The following is a 20,052-nucleotide window of genomic DNA, read 5'->3' as shown; positions in this document are numbered from 1 at the left end:
TGCCGTCCCCGTAGAGTTGTGTACACTGTCAACATCGTCCGCAGAGATCGTTTGGACGAGAGACTTTTCAAGGTGCAAAACACGATCAGTCTTAGGCTGCGTTCACTCTGCAGGTCTTGATGCTCAAATCAGATTTTTTGATCAAATCTGATTTTTTTGTCTGCTCGTTCACACTACAAATAAAATGTGACAGCAAACGCGCTCTAGTGTGAACGCTCAAAGCGGCCGCATGCACAAAAGAAGACGTCACACACAACGCGCTCTGTTCAGACCCAGAGCAACAGTATTGTTTGACTGATGGACCTTAATATAAAGACTTCGGACTTCACGTTTCCCAATTTTTGCTTTAAGTTATTTTGTTATTTACATAATAATGTAAATAACCTAATAATGATCCTTATTGCTGTTTTAGAGGAGCGCTGCTTCAAAGGATAGTTGCAGATTTCTGTCAGTCTGCAGATTATACAGTACAAATAAAATGTTCACGTTTCTCCAACGTTGTTCCCAACAGTTTCACCGGATGGCCAGGAAGCGTTCGCGATGTCTTCTCCGGCGCTGATAATTGGTGTCTGTCTTGTGTCAGTGACGTAAAAGACGGATTTAATGCGACGTGACCATCAAACAGCAGCTTTCTAAAACATCAGATATGTATCGGATTCAGCACCACATACGAAAGTGACCCAGATCAGATTTGAAAATATCGGATTTGTGCCGTTCACACTGTCACACCATGATCGGATATGGGTCGCATAGGGTCAAAAAAGTCGGATTTGATGCGCTTTCGCCTGCAGTGTGAACGCAGCCATAGTTCCATCTGGTTCCATCGTGGAGGTCCACGGAAATATCAAACCGCTCGAATTTTCCTACAAATGGGGCCTTACTTTGGAAGCTTTGGCCTTTACTCTCATGGATTCTGAGCGAATATTACTCACAAACCCATTTCAAAGTGCAATTACATACAACAGGTCACCCATAAGAACACCAGCTTTTTATTGCAAATACAAGAATCCACGTCTTACTTGGATTCGATTCAAAAGAGAGAAGCCAAACACCGGCAGTACGAGCTGATGCATACTTTTCATCTCAGCTGCTCACTGCTACCTCTGCACATGCTCATTAGTGTCCTTGTTTGAACTCTGATAATATGATACAAATAAAAATAGATTTGTCAGAGCTTCAGCAATAGGCAGGTTTATGTTTAAAAGTGCACAAATCTGGATCAGAGAAACCAGGTAATTCTCATTAATGCTGTTTTCCTTCATTAGTGTAGCAGGAGACACTGCAACGAGGTGATGGAAAAGAATGAGCATCAGCCAAATGTTGGTCCACATCAAATATAAAAGGTTATTTTATGGTCTTTGGTTCAAATTCTGGGTTGGTGACATTTGGCCGAGTGGTTTTTACACCACTGTGTAGTGGTTAACACATTCGCCTCAGCGCTGCAGTTTGAGACTCAGAAGAGCCACAAATTCAGCCTCAAGGAGTCACAGCTGGAGTTTTCCTAGAGTCAGGGAGAAACGTGTCAGGTTGGGCATCTGATGTCAAATTTGTGTCTGTTTGAACAACCTGGGGTCAAGTATGCAGATAAAGCCTTGCTAGGTCACAGGAACAGTAGACTGGAGCTGAAAAGCTCCCAGAACTCATACGTACTCCAGTCTAAGCACTGGTCCATGATAATCTCCTTCTTCTTCCAACCTTGTCCTTTCATGTAAATGCAGTTTTACCCTGTCGCAGTACTGTGAGGTGAATATTCAGACAAGTGATGAAAATCCTGGTCAGAACTACCAAAGTAAGCCTGTAACATGAACCCACACAGCATGATAAACATCTGACAAAGAGTCTTATCTACTATTACATACCAGATTTGAGTGTTAGTATTTACATGGGGTTTGAAGCTGTTAGCTACTTTGTTGTGAGTCCATTAACTAATAAATTAAAGCTTTAAAGCAGGCGCAGTTTAAGCTACGAAAGAACCGAGGACCTCCAATATGGCTGCCAGAGTAGGCTACCTGAAAGCCCTCTGAGATCGCCATTATTATGACGTCATTATTATAACGTCATTATTATAACGTCATTATTATAACGTCAATTATTATAACGTTATTATTATAACGTCATGATAATGACGTTATAATAATAACGTTATAATAATGTTATAATAACGTTATAATAATGACGTTATAATAATGACGTCATTATTATAACATTATTATAACATTATTATAACATTATTATTACATTATTATTATAACGTCATTATTATATCGTCATTATTATATCGTCATTATTATAACGTTATTATGACGTCATGATAATGATGTCATGATCATGACGTCATAATAATGACGTTATAATAATGACAATGACGTCATAATATTATCACTGTTTTTTATCATTATCACTGTTTTTTCCTATAATTCCACAAATGAGAGATAAACAGAAATGAAAACTTTAGCATTCGTTGTTTTCTTTGAAGTGACTGCATTACTTCTGTATCAGAGATGCTCGTGTGCATGGATTTAATGGCAAGAGCAGTATAGTGGTGACGAGATGAAGCAATATTAAAACTGTCCATTATATAGTTTCTAGATGAGTATATCATACATACAAATATACATTCTTAAATAGGAGGCTAGTTACAAACACAAAACACAATATGTACCAAGAGTAAAGTCCTTTTGTTTATACTTAGACAATGATATATGAATTATTGGAACCTTATAAAAAGTAAACAAAATTTGCAAATGATAGCCTTAAATCTTAGGTACCGATCAGAATGCACACATGCTCTATGCTCGTCCTCTTCCTGATGCACAGCCACACCCGCGCACACACACACACACGTATCGTGAAGGTAATAAATAAAGAGAACTGGGGCTCTTTCGTGTCTCTGGATCCTCAATGTCAGCATCTCTCTTCATCTTTTCTTTTCCACAACAGCCACCTGAAAAGAGACAGAGATGACAACGTCTGTTAGCGACGGACTCCAGAGCGCTGATGATGCAAAAGTAACCACATCACACATGTTTTACATGCTTTTCAGTAGCTAGTTGTTAGCATACCAAATATTTTCACAGTTTTCGAAGCTCTGAGTGTTTGCCATGGCTGTGTTGGTGTTTTGAAACTGGTCATGTCAAACAGGAGTGGGCTCTATCTCATATGCTTTTGACTTGTAAACCACACACGTCATACTCACAAGCCTGCTGGCTCAGCAACAAGCTTCTCGAGGTCCGATTTCAAGGTGTTTTTTTCATAAACAGGGAAAAGTGTGATCTGAATGACCTGGCTACACAAGTGCAAAGCTCGTTTGGAAACGGGTCTCGATTCGAGTCATTTCTTAAAGTTCGTATCACATTAAAAGACTTTCGCAGGTTGATAACTGGATAGCAGCAACAACAGGTCAGATGAAGACAGCTGAGATAAAACTGAAGGAGGTGAAGAGGAGGGAGATGACCAAGAGGGAGCAGTGGATGAAGAGGGGTAGAACAAGGGAGCGAAAGATAAAAGTGAAGGAGTTGATGATGTTAAACAAGAGGGAGTAGAGGATTGGGAGGTGGAGACGGTACAGGAGAAAGAGGAGGAGAGGATGAATGTCACAGAGGAACAAGAGGAGGAGTGAGCAGAAAAAGAGGAGGAGGAGTAATGGATGAAGAAGAAGAGGGAAATGTGGATGAATAAATAATGCATTGCCTCTCTCCGGTCCCTTTCCACCCTAACTCTCCTCTTCACCGCCTCATGTTCTCTCTCGGTGTCTCTGGATGTCATTCGCCGGGCCTCTGCTCGGCAGCCCTCAGTGGAAACAGGCCTGTATATGGCAGGAATCTCAAACGCTGATTTTATTTGCTCCTCGTGACGCCAAACACGTGTATATGCATCCAAATACAGACTCGTGAACATGTATTTCCAAACAAGCCAGCATCACATTACCCTCTTTGTTTAGTCACTGCGGGAGTCCAGAGGCAAACCATTAAAGCACATCCTCACGCACGGGTGTTAGAAAGGTTCAAGTGAAATGTGCCAAGACGACATTTCGTCCTGCAACAGCCCCGTGATTCAGCCGTGCTAAATGATCAGTTAGTGTTGTAGTAGCAAAGAGATTACTACCTGATTGAAACGCCTACAGTTTATGAACGTTACTCTAACAGCTTCATTGGTGACGTTGCACACGTTCAGCCTCCAGCTGCTACTCTAATGGCTACATTGTGGCAAAGACGGGATCATCCAATCATTTTTAACCGGTATAAGTCACTGAAAGCGAGGCTTACTTTTTGGTAGGTATCATATAAAATATCGTAAAACACCACCTCTGGATTTTTAATCCCTGGTTCTTAGTTTCAGCAGTGAAAACATCTGATAAGCTCACAGGTGGCATCATCATCATCGGTGCTACGACAGGATGTCCAAAAACCTCCCTGAAAAGCCTTCAGTTAATCCAAAATGCTGCAGCAAGAGTCCTGACAGGGACTAGAAAGAGAGAGCAGATTTCTCCTGTTTTGGCTTCCTGTTAAATCCAGAATTCAAAATCCTGCTCCTCACATACAAGGTCTTAAATAATCAGGCCCCATCTTATCTTAATGACCTTGTAGTACCATATCACCCTATTAGAGCACTTCACTCTCGCTCTGCAGGCCTACTTGTTGTTCCTAGAGTATTTAAAAGTAGAATGGGAGGCAGAGCCTTCAGTTTTCAGGCCCCTCTTCTGTGGAACCAGCTTCCAGTTTGGATTCAGGAGACAGACACTATCTCTACTTTTAAGATTAGGCTTAAAACTTTCCTTTTTGCTAAAGCATATAGTTAGGGCTGGACCAGGTGACCCTGAATCCTCCCTTAGTTATGCTGCAATAGATGTAGGCTGCCGGGGGATTCCCATGATGCATTGAGTTTTTCCTTTCCAGTCACCTTTCTCACTCACTATGTATTAACAGACCTCTCTGCATTGAATCATATCTGTTATTAATCTCTGTCTCTCGTCCACAGCATGTCTTTATCCTGTCTTCCTTCTCTCACCCCAACCAATCACAGCAGATGGCCCCGCCCCTCCCTGAGCCTGGTTCTGCTGGAGGTTTCTTCCTGTTAAAAGGGAGTTTTTCCTTCCCACTGTCACCAAAGTGCTTGCTCATAGGGGGTCATATGATTGTTGGGTTTTTCTCTGTATCTATGAAGCGACTTGAGGCGACTTTTGTTGTGATTTGGCGCTATATAAATAAAATTGAATTGAATTGAATTGCGTGGAAACTGTCCCGCGTCATTTCCTCAGCGTTCCACTACAAAACCAAGAGTTCGACAACTGAGGACAAGAGTCACATATAACAACCGTTCATTCATAATAACACGCACTAACTGCACATAGTTCTGGCAGCACAGCAGATAAGTGGAACATGAAGTGTACTAGATGAATTGTAAATATCTATGTGAGCACATATATGCACTCAAAACAGCAGAAGTACCTGATTCGACACGCAGCAGTCGTTTTACAGTATAATGTTGTATTCTGCAAATTAGAGACTATTATCACATCTGTTTTTCAAATTCTGAAGGGCAACTTCAACGACATCTGATAGAGCAGAAGTGACAACTACACCCATTTTAGCCAAAGCAACACCAGCCAGCCTCTTCATCGTAAACGTTTAGAGCTTTGCACAGCACGGCTCACACTGCCGGTGAGGTGAACTGTAAAACACAGTCAAAAGTTCTCTGCGAGGCAGCAGAAATATTACATTTTGCATTGTTTTCTTTCGCCCTAACAGATGCAGCGCAGCTGACGGAGATGCTCACGTTGTGTTTGCACACACAGTCCCGTGAGAAGGTGTAATCAGCCAAATAATTCGAATCACCTGTGTGGCTTTACCGTGCATCCAGCTTAAATCTGTTCCAGGTCTGCACCAGTCGGACACCAGACTTCCAAAATGGGATATTTATCTTTCACATGCAACCTGAACATCACGATTATACGAAACACTGAGTCTGTATTTGTGAAAGCTTTCAGCAGATATACACGAAGAACTTTTATAAAGTTCAAATATGTATAAACAGTATTCACAAAGTTTTTTAGGATAAAGCAGTAGATACATATATACATATATATAAACACATTCAGACATTGCTTCAGCTCTACACGCAAACTGTTCCTCAGTTTTCCTTCACACACTAAGACGAACCTTTCCTTGTAGTCTGCACACTGACAGTTCTGAAGTTACAAAAATATTTCTTTGAATATTTTAAAGAAATGTTTTTTCCTCTGAACAAAATTTCTGCTGTTTGGAATTTTATTAGATGTGCAAATTTCAGTATTTCAGGACGTAAGAGTGTAAAAGATCATTATTGTTGGTCTCTATTTACTGGTCTCTGTCTCTGCAGAAGGGCCGAAGCTTAACAGTCTGCCTCAAGGTGAAGGGTGAGGAGATACAGTAACTGTGTGTGTGTGTGTGTGTGTGCACGAACGAGTGTCATGGCTTCTCGCTACACGGTGTATGCCAACAAGAGCGTCATTGTTTTAAAAGGATCTGATGTAGTAAGAACAGATGTAGGCTTTTGCTCTCTCTGGGATCAAAGAGCACCAGAAAGGTGTGTGTGTGTGTGCATCATGGGGTTCCACTTGGGAGGCAGATGGAGCTGGTGGGTGGGTTTTGTCAAGAGGATTTAGCAGGCGTGGCCAGCTGCTGCTGGGTGTCCTTTAATAGAGATAGTCGCCCCCACCACCACCCTCGGAAAAAGAGAAATCCCTAAAATGCTCTGTGTCGGGGCAGATGCACAACAATACAACCCAACACGACCATCCAAGAGCGAGCAAGTAGAACCAAATCCAGGGTAAAGCAGAATGACGGGGTAGTAATGTGCAATAACCTTGAAAGATTAACAATGGTGCATTCAATAAACTGCAGTTGTCCATAGTTGTGCGACTCTGCCACCTCTCCTGCACCAGTGTCAGTGACGCTGTGAGCCAGCTGGGGTATTTTTCATAGGAAGAAAATTAAGATAAGACAGAATATGTGGGTTCCATCTTTCAGTTATTGGAAGGATTTTTGTAGCACTTGATGAGAGTTGATGCCAGCTTTGGTTGGTCTACGTATCCAAGACCTGGAAGATTCGCTGAGAGTCGAAGCAGTAGCATTTTGGAAGTGGAGCCACCGTCTTTCCAGGCCAACACCGTACTGTCACTTCATTATTTGTCCATCCTTGAAGCAGTAAGTAGATGGTAGCTCACCCAACCTTCATGACAGATGTTCCCACCCGGATTTGGCCCTCTATACACCTGGGCTTTTTCTCTTATCAGGATCTTGGTCCACTGTAGCCAAGATCCTGTCATGAATAACAAACATATGTCACCTACTTGTGGGTTGTCCTGGTCCATCAGTACTGTGCTGTCTAAACCCTACCTGTGTGGTAAAAAAAATCCCTGGTTTCCATGAAATGGGGCGACCGTGGCTCAAGAGTTGGGTGTTCGTCTTGTAATCGGAAGGTCGCCGGTTCGAGTCCCGGCTCGGACAGTCTCGGTCGTTGTGTCCTTGGGCGAGACACTTCACCTACCGCCTACTGGTGTTGGCCAGAAGGGCCGATGGCGCGATATGGCAGCCTCGCTTCTGTCAGGGCAGCTGTGGCTACAACTGTAGCTGCCTCCATCCGTGTGTGAATGGGTGGATGACTGGGTGTGTAAAGCGCTTTGGGGTCCTTAGGGACTAGTAAAAGCGCTATACAAATACAGACCATTTACCAAATGTTCTCTGAGTGGGTGCTAACACTAGACAAGTAGGGCTGGGTATCGTCACTGATTTTTAGAATCGATTCAATTCCGATTCACAAGGTCCAGAATCGATTCGATTTAATTCGATTCGATTCGATTCACTTCGATTTGAATCTGGGAAATTTTGACAGTCAGAAATATTATAATTCAGATCAGTACATTTACATATTTTTGTATCTATAAAAAGGAAGCTGACACACCAAGACTTTATCAAAGGTGTGAGCGTCACAGCAGAGGCCTTTGTGTCAAAGTAGCTGAAGATAAAACACAGAAACACATGAAGGTGATTTTCCTGTTCTGGGATTTTATAAAAATATTCTGCAGTACATCAAAAATGAAAGAAAACCATTAATCAACATATGAACATCACCTCTGAAGTTACAGCGGTTTTATTAGAGACACGGCTAAGCATTTTGCATTTTGCATAATTTTAAAAAGTTTAAATTTGTTCAGCATTGAACGGCAGAAATTAGGTTTTCTTTTCGGAAGAATGTAAAACAGAAAAAAAAAAACGTCGGCTTACAGCGCTGTAAACAACGGTAGACTTGTGCGTAACAAGCAAGCGAATAATGCAGAAAACTGTACAGAGAGAGAGAGAGAGAGAGAGAGCTGTGCATCGTGGTCGAAGCAAAACAGCAAAAGTCAGAGTGAATTCATGACGATGTTTTTGTGAAGCCTAGTTTGGATCTTCTTTTGCTGCTGGTTCGGTCAATATTGTTTGGAGAGAGATAAACTAACAGCTTTAGAATCAGCGCATAAAGGGCGTGAACACAAAGCTCGACCCGCCGACAGATCAGAATCAGCCAGCTGTCGGCTTACAGCCCCGACTGTGAGAAAGGCGACATCTAACTGATTCTGATCCGCGGTTGCGCTGTGTGTTTACGTCTTTGTGCAGAATCCGTGTTTCTGCTCTCATTTATTGTCTTAGCTGTTTGGTGGTTGTTGAAATTTTGTGAGGTTTCACCAGAGATTCTGGCATTTCGGGCAAAATAAATTTATATTAAAAAATCGATTCAGGATTTTAATGAATCGATTTTACGTTATCCAAGCCAGAATCGATTTTAATCGATAAATCGATTATAAAAACCCACCCCTATAGACAAGCTACATATAAATATCAGTGCAACATGCTATTCCATTCAGTAGCTGAATTTTTATGAATGTGTTGTGATAATAATTTTTTAAAAAGTCACATTCACACTTGAAAACACTGCATTCCAACAAATTTGATTTGTTGCAGTCTTTTTTGTTCTGATCTTTCTGATGAAGCCCGGATTTGTGGAAGACAAAGTGGGAATCAGCCTCAAATGAAGGTCTAAATGTGACCTTAGGGTTCAACACAGGGGACACTTGTATATCTAGCTTTGTGTATACGTGATATATATTTAGTATATCTGGAAAACCAGTTATGAGTTAGCTTCTGATGATACTGGGAAAGGTTTGTGGGCCTGAAGATGTCCAGAAAACAGATGAGTATTATTGCCTATGTAACAGGGTCATAAATCACATTGTTATAATTACACAAAATGTGTTCCAAACCCCCAAACCGTTCCTTTTATACCTGACTTTTAGGACCTCCAAGCCTGTAGTTATGTTCATTATCAGTTAGAGCCCCTCCTCATTCTTTTCTTCTTCTTCTTTGGTGCAACCCTATAAATACAGTGTACCCCTTTTGCCTCCCCCCTTTTCTACAATTCCCCTGTGGGAGAGGTGTGTGTCATTTCTTTCCAACACTTTAAAACACACATATGATGCATATTTAGCCACCTGGATGTTTCTGATTGTGATTTTAGTTCAATTATTGTCATTATTAAGCCTGTTTTTGTTAGATGTTATAAGTGTGTAGTATGTGTGTATCATAAATGTGTTTTAGGCGCCATAAATGCTAGCATGGATATATACTCCTTGCTAGCTTGGAAGTTGTGGTGGGTTGAGCTAACCCTCTTCCCCACTGTTTGTATTTGGAGCGGGCAAATGATTTACTTGGAGGTCTTTCTTTCTTTTACCTTTTTTATCAGACACAACGCAGAATCACACCGGTTACACCGACATATTCTGCACACTGAAAGACGTCCGTTCGCAGCGATAACGGCGCACATGACCGTGAGAAAATAATACTCTGCAGTCTCACTGGTAGAAATGAGCACTGTCGTATCCCATGAGCTCGACTGTAGAAACACGTCACCAAGTCTGGCACAGCAACAGGCCTGACTGCAACTCTGCTGCATAAGCTGGAACGCCGTGGGTTTTTACCCTCCCTGCTCACTCTTTGCTGCTCCCCTTTCTCTTCATCCAACTCTTCCCATGCCTCCATTTTTCCTCCTTGCCCTCCTGCTCCTGCCATGGTTTATAAATCATTCCCCAAGTTTCCAACCAGCCACTCATCTCATAAACACACAGCTTTCCTCTGATTTCCCATCAATGTAAAAGCTGTTAGCATCAAGTCTTTGTGGAAATATTAATAACTGTGTTTGGTGATCGTTTCACGATGAACAGAACACAAACTAATTCCAGCTGTGGCTATGTCTGTTGCATGGCTTCACAAATGTTTCTAAAACTAGTTAAATCAGGTTCGCAGCCCCCATTCTGCTCCACCCCCACATCCACCCAAGCCCCCAAAACAAGGGGTCACAACCTCTGACCCCTCTCCCGGCAGAGAGGTCGCTCCGTGTCTGATCTAGTTTAATGAACTGAGTCACACTGCCCTTTAAATGCCATTCAATGAACACCCTGAGCTGGGAGAGTGCTGATGGTTTAATAAGCTGCTTTATGATGTGTGTGTGTGTGTGTGTGTGTGTGTGTGCATACATTTGCATGCATGCACAATCGAGTGAGGCTCTGTGAAGTGTTGGATATGTGAGTGAGTACACGTGTGTGAGATGAAGCTTTGGATGGATTCAAACTTACATAAGATATTTTCCACATTCTTTTTATTCACTCTTTCCTCTTTTCTGGAACTTGACTTAAAAGTTGACAGTAATTTTGAGAGGAATGCAGTGTTGTGGCCAGGTCTGCGACGAGCTGCCACATCGACGACAAACTCTCCACTGTCTCACTGACAATTAACAGAAGCAGGGAGGAGAACGAGGTAGACGTTCCACTTAATAGCTGGACACACACACACACACACACACACACACAGCTTGTTGGCAGCTTTTACCACCTTCATTAATCAAGACGAAGCTGTTTTCTTAGCAGACTCTTTAGCGCAGAGGCTACTGAGGTTTATTTAACGAGGTACGGAGCCTGTTAGCTTTCGTTTATTCAGTAATCCAGTCTGGATTTTCTTGCATTGTGTGAAAATACACAAACACCGTGATCCAGATTTGTGTTGACATTTTACTGTAGACCCGACCTGAGCTAAATGGTAACAGTTGTAACATTTTTCTCACGATCGCAACTTCAACATTTTATTTTCACAACATTTATTAAAGTGGGCCGACTCTGCTTACGTCTAGCTACACATTATTATTTATACTGTGACTCTACCAGAGCAGATGTGAATGATTCACAGTTATGTATCTTACACCAGCCACAGCTCACCCAGCTGCTCCTCTTCCTTTAACGCTGCTTCCTCTGTAACTGCCCCTCACAAACACTCGGTGTGTGTCTGTGCTCAGTGCTGTGTGAGGATATCTACTCTTTATGACATCATACAGATCCAGGAGTAAAACCATCTAACGGTATTTAGAGCTCCGTGAGCCTGAGATTTTGGCTCAAGTTTAATATTAGCATCCATCACTGGAACTTTTTATATATTTATGAAAAATTTATAGAAAAAGTTTTTCACTTTTACACCACTGAGATTTTTTTAAACGTTATTTTCTAAACGTTTGTGTCCCGTGGATGCTTTATCCTGCAGGCTGTCATCACAAAGTTTTAGTGCCCCTGTAGACAAAATACAAGAAGTCCTCTTCACAAACAACAGAGAGAAAAGGTAAAAAACTCCTTTACTCAGCAGATATCATCACATAATGGAGCCTATGGCCTTGGTGCTATCTTTGAATGGTTCACTCAGTTTGAACTGAGGGTTTGTGCTTTTGAATGATGTAGAATTCGATTCAAACGGGCTAAAATGCAACAGTAACAGTTTGAGTCTGAGTGTTGAGGGGTTATAACCACAAGTGACCACAAAGTTCCAAATAATGAAATCATTGTGTCGGCTGTGCCTGGAAGCCCTCCATGCTGGCTACACACGGCACAACCCTGAGTGTGTAAATATATCCACACGAACAAATTACACAACAGAACGCACAAAGACTCCAAACTACACTGCTCTATGTGACACCTTATGGTTTCACTTCACTTTTTTCTTTGTAGCCTGTAATTCACACAGCTGATGCAGATCATGTCCCAGTACACACCGACTGCTTAAACACACGTCTCAGTATATGTGCTCGTACATGTACATACATGTATATACCTGATAGTGTAGTGGATACATTTTGGCAGCATAACATCTCAAATGTAACACGGTGAGCGTCCACAGGAGCTGTTGTGGTAACAAGCTAGCTAACAGCTAGTTGGTTAGCTTACGCGTCATTGATGGATTGAATCTTTATTTTGAACATGTTGAAAAAGTACAACAACATAGAATTAAAAGAGACAAATGAACAAAGCAAAACAAAAGGAAAACGAGCAACAACAACTACAAATAACTTTCATGTTCAAAAAGGAGCAGGAAGAAGCATGAGCTTATTTAATCCCAGCCCTTTTCCACTATCTAGTAATCAATAGACTACAGAAATACCTCCTTGCAATTACATTATATGTCATGTGTATTTTTTTTATTATTCTTTTTATATATATATATATATATACATATATGTTTCTATCTATCCATACATACACATGCGCACATATACACATTTTCAATAACCCCAGTAACACCTCAAAGGATACACAACCTACAGATATATTTATACCCATACCAACATACCGGTGCACCCACACGCACATGAAAATATTGGACAAGAACACCTGATAAAATCTCTACCTCCTCCCTGTACCCTGTAAAAACCACATCCTTAAACCGCTTTTTAAACTGTGCCATGCTCGGACTTTGCTTCATATCTTTACTTAGTCTGTTCCGCAGCTTCACTCCACACACAGAGATGCAAAAACTGTCATCATTTATTAGATTAGAGATGAGATTAGATGAAACTTTATTTATCCCTCGGGGGGGTTCAGTTTCCAGTAGCACAGCACCGACAGACGTTGCAGAATGTGAGCAGAAATAAACCTGTTGAAGTTTCATTTTCCATTAAAAGCAGTGAGAGTATCGCTCAATTACTCAATTTCTGACAGTATACCTGAGTATTTTATGTATCCATACTTAACAATGTGAAGGCAAAGCAAATGTGGAAGAAGACAATTTTAAGCACAGGAATAAAGCTAGCTACTAGCTGGTGTTTCATCTGAAGTGGGAAACCAGAAATTCCAAATTCCGAGTCGGAAAGTTTCAGCTGGAAGGCCCTCCTCACAATCCAAGATGGGAACAGAGTCCATGAACAGCAGAACTGTCGTGTATTTGTAAGTTTTGGGGTATGAAAGCGTAACCAAGGCATCCAAATGGAGAAATGCAAACAAATGAGAAAAACTGGTAAAAATTCTGGATTTGATGGAATAAAGTAGGATTTGTGGTGAGACGGTGTGTCGGGGAGTGTGGGGGCCTCTCCATACAAGCAACAGCTTCTGCAGAGGCTCTGCCTGGCGACCTGCACTCTGCTGCGTTTAGCTGGGAAAGTTATTTTAGCTTCATGCTCATGGCTTACAGTCCCAAATGCACCGTGTCTGACAACACAGAAACTAACATGGGCTACACGGCAGACATCGACTTGCTTTTTTAAGGCCGTCGGCAGCATTGTTTTTGGATTACACATGTCGGGATCTGCACAAAAACTCACGGTTAATCACATTTGACCGTTTTTCGTTGCTCCAAAGCTGCTCCAACCAAAGTGGACGGGGAATAAAAATCAAACTGGGTCTTGTGTGTATTTAGAGTTTAACAAACCGTGGGAGTGCTGTGTGTGTCTGTCTGTGCACAGCTCCTCAATAATGTGGCTCTGAAATAAAAGTGTTTTAGATCCAGTTGGTAGGAAATGGGAAAGTGAACTCTCAGCTCTGCAGCTTGCAGACTTGCCAGCTCCCTCTTTTCTAACACAAACACTTTTTTCTTTGTTTTTCTTGCCTCAGTTGTCTGGGCCAGAGTCACTGAGTGTGAGTCTTTAAAGCATGCATAGACACAATCCCAGACGCACACACGTTCTGTACCAGAGACAGCCTGCACATTCATATGTTTCCTATTATCCCAGGTCCTGGCAGTGCACGCTTTTCTGTTCACGTAGTCCAGGATCAGCAGTTAATAACTGGAGTCACAAAAGCTTGTTCTGCACACGACACGTTCGCTACACTTGTCGTGCAAACACTAAACATACAAACTCACTCTAGTGTTCACGTACACGCGTTCTCAGGCCACGCAGACTTGGCTTCTCTAGCGCAGGTGCGAGTTCTCACGCACACATTCCCGGCTGCTTTGAGGTCTGGATTTGAAAAGGAGCTCATCTGCAGTGACGTCAGCATCGGCAGCCGCTTCACTCCACGGACGTTTCAATCATCATACGAGCTTCGCAACATCCTGAAACCGTGTTTGGACCTCCTGAGCAGCCCCGAGGCAAACGGGCTCATGTTCTAAAAGTCTCTATGCTAAGGTTATTTGAAATGTCATCCCAAACATGCTCTCTGCTCCTAGAGGGAGTTTGGAAGACTGCTGACCAGACTTTCTGTAAAGATTTGGCTAAATCTGAATTAAACATTCAGTTTCCATAACTGAATAATCAGTCAAGGATGTTGTTTAACCCTTTAAGACCTACCATAGAACCAAGTCTGCCAGAGCTTATATTATATGTTTACCTGCTGTGGAGCCATTTTTGGGAGAATTTCAAGTTGATATACATCAATACAACCATTACAGCCCAAATTTTAATAATATGTCTGCATTAAGTGCATAGTAATTACATAAATTGCAAAAAAGTGCAATAAACTACAAAAAAATTGAAAATCGTTTTTGTTTTTTAACATATATTTCTAGTTAGAGAAATTTAAGAGGCTTATCCCTCAAAACTGTAAATACAAAAAAGTTGCACAAAATAGTTTCCCACCACAGGAAATTTATTTTGAGTGTCTTCATAGTTTTATTTTTGAAATACACCAATTTTTATACACTGCAGGAAAAACGAAAATAAATATTATAATGCAAATTTGCAAAAAAGCAGCATATGCATCAAAATAAACTATTTCCAGCAGTGCAATATGAGTCCTAAGCATCCCAGAAACCACACAGAAAGTCATAAAGTCAAACATAACTTTTTCTATATGTGGAAGGAAACTGTGACCGAGGACAAGCTGATGGCATAAGATGTAAGTACAACTCCTCCAGTTTCATATGCAAAAAATATTATTGTGCTAACTTACGTGGTTGCAGAGCTACCAGGATTTAAAAATAGTTACGCAAAACAGAGCGTGCCTGCTCCAACCGGTTTTAAAGGGTTAAAGGTCAAAATGTCCTTACTTTTAGATAGGACCTTCCTCTTCGGTTCTAGCTAATATAAATATCTTGGTAAAACATTTTGAAAGTAGCAGTAACGTGTATTTCCTGCACAGGATCCTCAATAAAAGCTTTCCACTGACTTTTACTGCAGGCAAACTGGAACAGTCTCCGAAAACCTTTCCCTTCAATCCCAGGAGTTGGAGTGACACTATGACCCATTTTAAGCATAGCGAGTAGCGATCTCACTTAAAGTGCAGCTCAGGCTAAATCAACATGTGCTGTGTGGAGCTGCGATGAAGAATAACGCATACTAAGGGTCAGAGAACGCTCCGAGTAGTAATGCCTTTATTCACCGACTCACAAACACACCCACTCGCTCGGGATCGCCAGGTTCCCATCCCATAAATCCTTGTTTGGGGGTATGTTTTTCTTGTCTATGGCTTGGCTCACTTCCCCCTTACTGGGGTTTATGTAAGGTGATGGAAACACTGAGAGGACGCTGGAGGACACAGATAGGAAAAGGAGCGCGTTAGAATGAGGCGAGCAAAGCAAAGCAAAGAAGAAAAGGCTGCTAAGGACGTTTGTCAAGTGAATCGCTGGCGTGGGAGAGCGATTGAGACAGAGCGGATAAAAAGGAGAGGAGCAGAATCAGCGGTGAAGTTAGGAGGCATGTGGGGCTGCTGCCTGACATTTACTACAGGGGCTTCCCTGTTAATGCAAGCCTAAATCAGCAACCTAATGCTCAGCCTCAACACAAACATCACCATCACACTCCATTAATCTAGACATCGCAGGCCATAGTCAGAGCCCCTCCATGGGGCTTGGCTAGCACTGCTCCACCAATGAAAAGCTCCATAATTGAACACAGCTGTTAAACTCCTTAAACTAAACTTGTTGTCATACATATAAAAAGAAATGAATCATTAAGATGTTTGATAAGAGCGCTTAATCACCTCAGTTTTGTCGGTACTTCCATGCTTCCAATCATTTTAAGCTTTCATGACATGGCGAGTCAAGTCAACCATGGCTTCATTTGCACGTTTAAGTTATTCTTGCAAAGATTGTAAAGCCCGTAAAAGATGGTGAAACCACCAGGTGGTGAGTGAAGCCTCCAGCTGAGCTTTCTGTCACAATCAAATCTGGACGCAACGAGCAAGGATCAGATCTGAGAAACAAGAGAGAAAGTCACAGGGTAGCAACAAGGTTCACGGGGTCACAACAACCCCAACGAGTACCAACGAGTGAAGAGAGCGTGCTGAGACGATGGAAGGACCAATGGAGGACACTTTGGAGGCGCAAAGGACGAGTAATGAGGAGGGGATGCCTGAGGAATGAAGACGTACTGATTTTCAAGAACAAGGGCGATGTGCAGCTGTAGTAACTATGGAGGGATGAAGCTGATGATGTCACCATGAAGGTGAGGAGAAGTGTGGGTTTATACCGAGAAAGAGCGCTACAGATCTGATGTGAAACGGATCACGTGACATATCAAAAGACGTTTTTTTGTTGAAACTGATTCATTCGGACTGACAGGCCGGCGTTACTAAGTGTTTTAAAGGCTGAAGAAGGCTACACAGTGAAGAGACTCCTCCGGGATAATCTACTGTCGCTATTTATCCATCCATCCATTCACTTCCGCTTATCCTTTTCAGGGTCGTGGGGGGCGCTGGAGCCTATCCCAGCTGTCATAGGGCGAGAGGCGGGGTACACCCTGGACAGGTCGCCAGTCTGTCGCAGGGCCAACACACAGGGACAGACAACCATTCACACTCACATTCATTCGCACATTCACACCTAGTGACAATTTGAATTATCCAATTAACCTATCCCCACAAGCTGCATGTCTTTGGACGGTGGGAGGAAGCCGGAGTACCCGGAGAGAACATGCAAACTCCACACAGAAAGACCTGATGGTGGAATTGAACTCAGGACCTTCTTGCTGTGCGGCAACAGTGCTGACCACCGTGCCACCGTGCTGCCTCCGTCGCTATTCAGTTTGGTTTTATTTGTATAGCTCCAACTGTTTTATTCTGCTTTAGCTTCATACGCACAACTGAAACTACCTGCTAAAGCAAGTCAAACCCATTCAAGACCGTGTAAATTAAAAATTTTCAAAAGCTTAAACTTAGTTTTAAAGAAGTGCACTCAGATTGTTCTTGGTGGGTGATGTGATTATGTTGTTTCAGTTAAAACAAATTTGAATCTCACAAAGAGCATTAGCCAGTGAAAACTGACCCTGTGAACATAAAGAAAAGTTACACCTGAAAGGAAACGGTGGGGAAACGAGTGCTGCCAGACATTGTTATAAGAGGAGGTGAGGTAAAGAAATCCAGATGGGTATTTATGGCAGGGAAATGCAGGGTGCAGAGAGGTAGAAACTTTTTATTTTGGTCCAAATGCAGAGAACAAACGACACCGTTTAGCTGTGTGTTTGATCTGGGAGACGCTGCACACTCAGCACGGCGACGCTCGTCTCTGCGGGAAAGGTATTTTCACCAGGGTGTAAACCAGCCTCCGTACAATGCAGGTTTAATGAAAGGTAGGGGCTCAGGTTTCAGGCCCGCGTCCAAGTAGGCTCCGGGATCTATAGTGTGTGTTACTCGAGCAGACATTATAGTGCAGGCATAGCTTGGTTTCCCTTATACAACCATGTCGGCAACACAGCATAATCCAGTTAGTTGATGCCACCTCACCTCCACCCACGTACAGGTTTTCAAGAGCACGGGGAAGTCTGAGGAAGTGTCTTTGTGTGTGGAAACAAAGTTACTACAATTGACTGTGCAGGGAACATGAAGGGTTGCACCAAAACACAGCATCAATGCATTCAGTCTGAACCACGTAGCAGCCTTGTTGTTGCCACTGCAGGAAATATGTTTACCTCATTTAACCCTCTGAGCATTTATTCATCAGAGCTGGTAACCCTCATGTGAACCCTAACATAAAACCATATTTTAAAGAAAGAAAATAAAGAAAAACTTTTTGGTCACCTCGGTGTGCTTTATATGGTGAGGTCAAGACCCTGCAAAGTACAGAGAAAACAATCATGCCCCGTGAGCAAGCACGTGGTGACAGTGGGAAGGAAGAACTCCCTTTAAACATGGAGGGGCGGCCATGTGCCTCAAAAGGTTGGGGGTGAGGGGAGAAAGGCAGGACAAAGACACGCTGTGGAAGAGATTAATAACAGCTAATGATTAAATACAGAGAGCGTGGACAGAGGTGAGTGAAGAAGACACGCTCATCATCACAGGAAGCCTCCAGGAGCCTAATGGAGCACAAGTACGGTACGATTCAGGACAGGACATCATATCACTGTCACTTTTAGAAGTTTTACAAAGCAAGGCTCTGATATAGAGTGCTTTCTGTTCATGTTATAGTAATTACATGAATATTTGTCTAGATCCCTCTGCTGTAAACTGTGTCTGATTGTGTGCCTTTAAATGGCAACTGGGAGGAGAGAAAAGCAGCTTGGAAACTTGGCTTAATTGCAAGTTTTCATCTGAGGGCCGTTAGATTGTTGAGCCAGTTGAGCGCTTGCCAGACTTATGCCAAAAGACTATTAAAATCATCATCATTCCCACAACAGCTTCAGTAGCTCTTCTGGGGTGTTTGGAAGAAAAAAATCTTTGTGTGTGTGTGTGTGTGTGTGTGTGTGTGTGTGTGTGTGTTGCCCTACATATCTTATAAAGAAAAACTGTAAAAAGACAGAAACCAAAGCTCTGCGCTCAGTGGATTCAGTCACCATCCAGAACGTGTCCCTGAATACATGTGGTGAGCATCATGGATCACAAATATCCAGGCAAACATACAGATCATTTTAAGATCATTCCAAATCTTTTGGATTTTTGGATTCCCGTCATTAAATGAGCACGACTGACCAATATTTCACTGCACGATACACTATTTAAAAGTGCAAAAAGCAAATCAAGCGCTCCCTAAATCCGTTCCTGATCGTGTGGCTGGATGTGCCAATCCCAGCTGGCCCCTAAACTGTGCAGTTTAGGGTTTCCTGGACTCGCCTGGACAAGTGACACTACCTAAAAAGGCGATTAACAACAAAATGCAAATGTCTGGCTCAGGAAAAGGTGAATAGCTGGTCACGTGACCTGTTGCTCGGAAATATGTCCGATTTAGCGCGCATGACAGTGCAAATTAACCAACAAGAAATCATATGCTAACAATGCTGCGTTCACATAGCAAAGCACCACAACAAACTTGCCTGAAGACCAAGAAATACCATGCAGTATTTCTGCATGGTACTGGTGAATCGTCCAACATCGACTGAGCTGTCCATAAAGCCAGCGTATCCATCCAGATCACACACTGGAATCGCCCAAACACATCCCATCTGGCCAAAGATCTGAGCTACAACTGTTTATTAAAATCCCAATTATTTTTCCAAAAAGAAAATACCATGGAGAGGAAATACAGCCGTCGAGTGCTTTGTCATGAGTTCTGCCTTCATGCCGGCAGAGTGAACGGCGTGAAAGACTTTATATGATTGTGTGTTAGCTCAGTGTTAGGAGGTGGATAAGGTCAATAAGGAGGACCAATTTTATTCTGATGTAAAAATTATCAATACAGGGCTGGAACGTCTATTCCCGCGGGAGCGTCATTGCACTGGATTTCGGCCATAACCCACCGCGTACCATAAGAACGCCGAAGGTCTCCTTTCGCGTTCCTCAGGAATGCAGCGGGACGTGACAAAACGTCGGCATGTTACGCCTCGGGAGTGAGAACGGGCTGATCAGACCCAAGCTAAAGG

The 20,052-nt window shown here is 42.4% G+C and overlaps 1 protein-coding gene and 1 long non-coding RNA gene across 6 annotated transcripts in view; one reads left to right on the top strand and one right to left on the bottom strand.

Moving 5' to 3' along the window:
• LOC146507558 (uncharacterized) overlaps nucleotides 1–20,052 on the top strand; it is a 401,529-nt gene that overhangs the window by 300,422 nt on the left and 81,055 nt on the right. The gene's annotated exons all lie outside the window — the stretch shown is intronic.
• The window catches only part of cdk14 (cyclin dependent kinase 14), a 267,760-nt gene continuing 250,072 nt past the window's right edge, over nucleotides 2,365–20,052 (bottom strand). For 4 of the 5 annotated variants that reach the window (XM_085176731.1, XM_085176732.1, XM_085176734.1 and 1 more), the window contains exon 14: nucleotides 2,366–2,944. The gene's annotated coding sequence lies outside the window, so the exon portion shown is untranslated. Of the gene's footprint in view, nucleotides 2,945–20,052 lie in introns of all 5 variants that reach the window. The other variant, XM_085176729.1, reaches the window with a different exon arrangement.

The sequence above is a fragment of the Neolamprologus multifasciatus genome, chromosome 11 (genome assembly GCF_963576455.1).
Source record: "Neolamprologus multifasciatus chromosome 11, fNeoMul1.2, whole genome shotgun sequence".
Taxonomy (NCBI): Eukaryota; Metazoa; Chordata; class Actinopteri; order Cichliformes; family Cichlidae; genus Neolamprologus; species Neolamprologus multifasciatus.
This window is presented reverse-complemented; position numbering and strand designations above follow the sequence as displayed.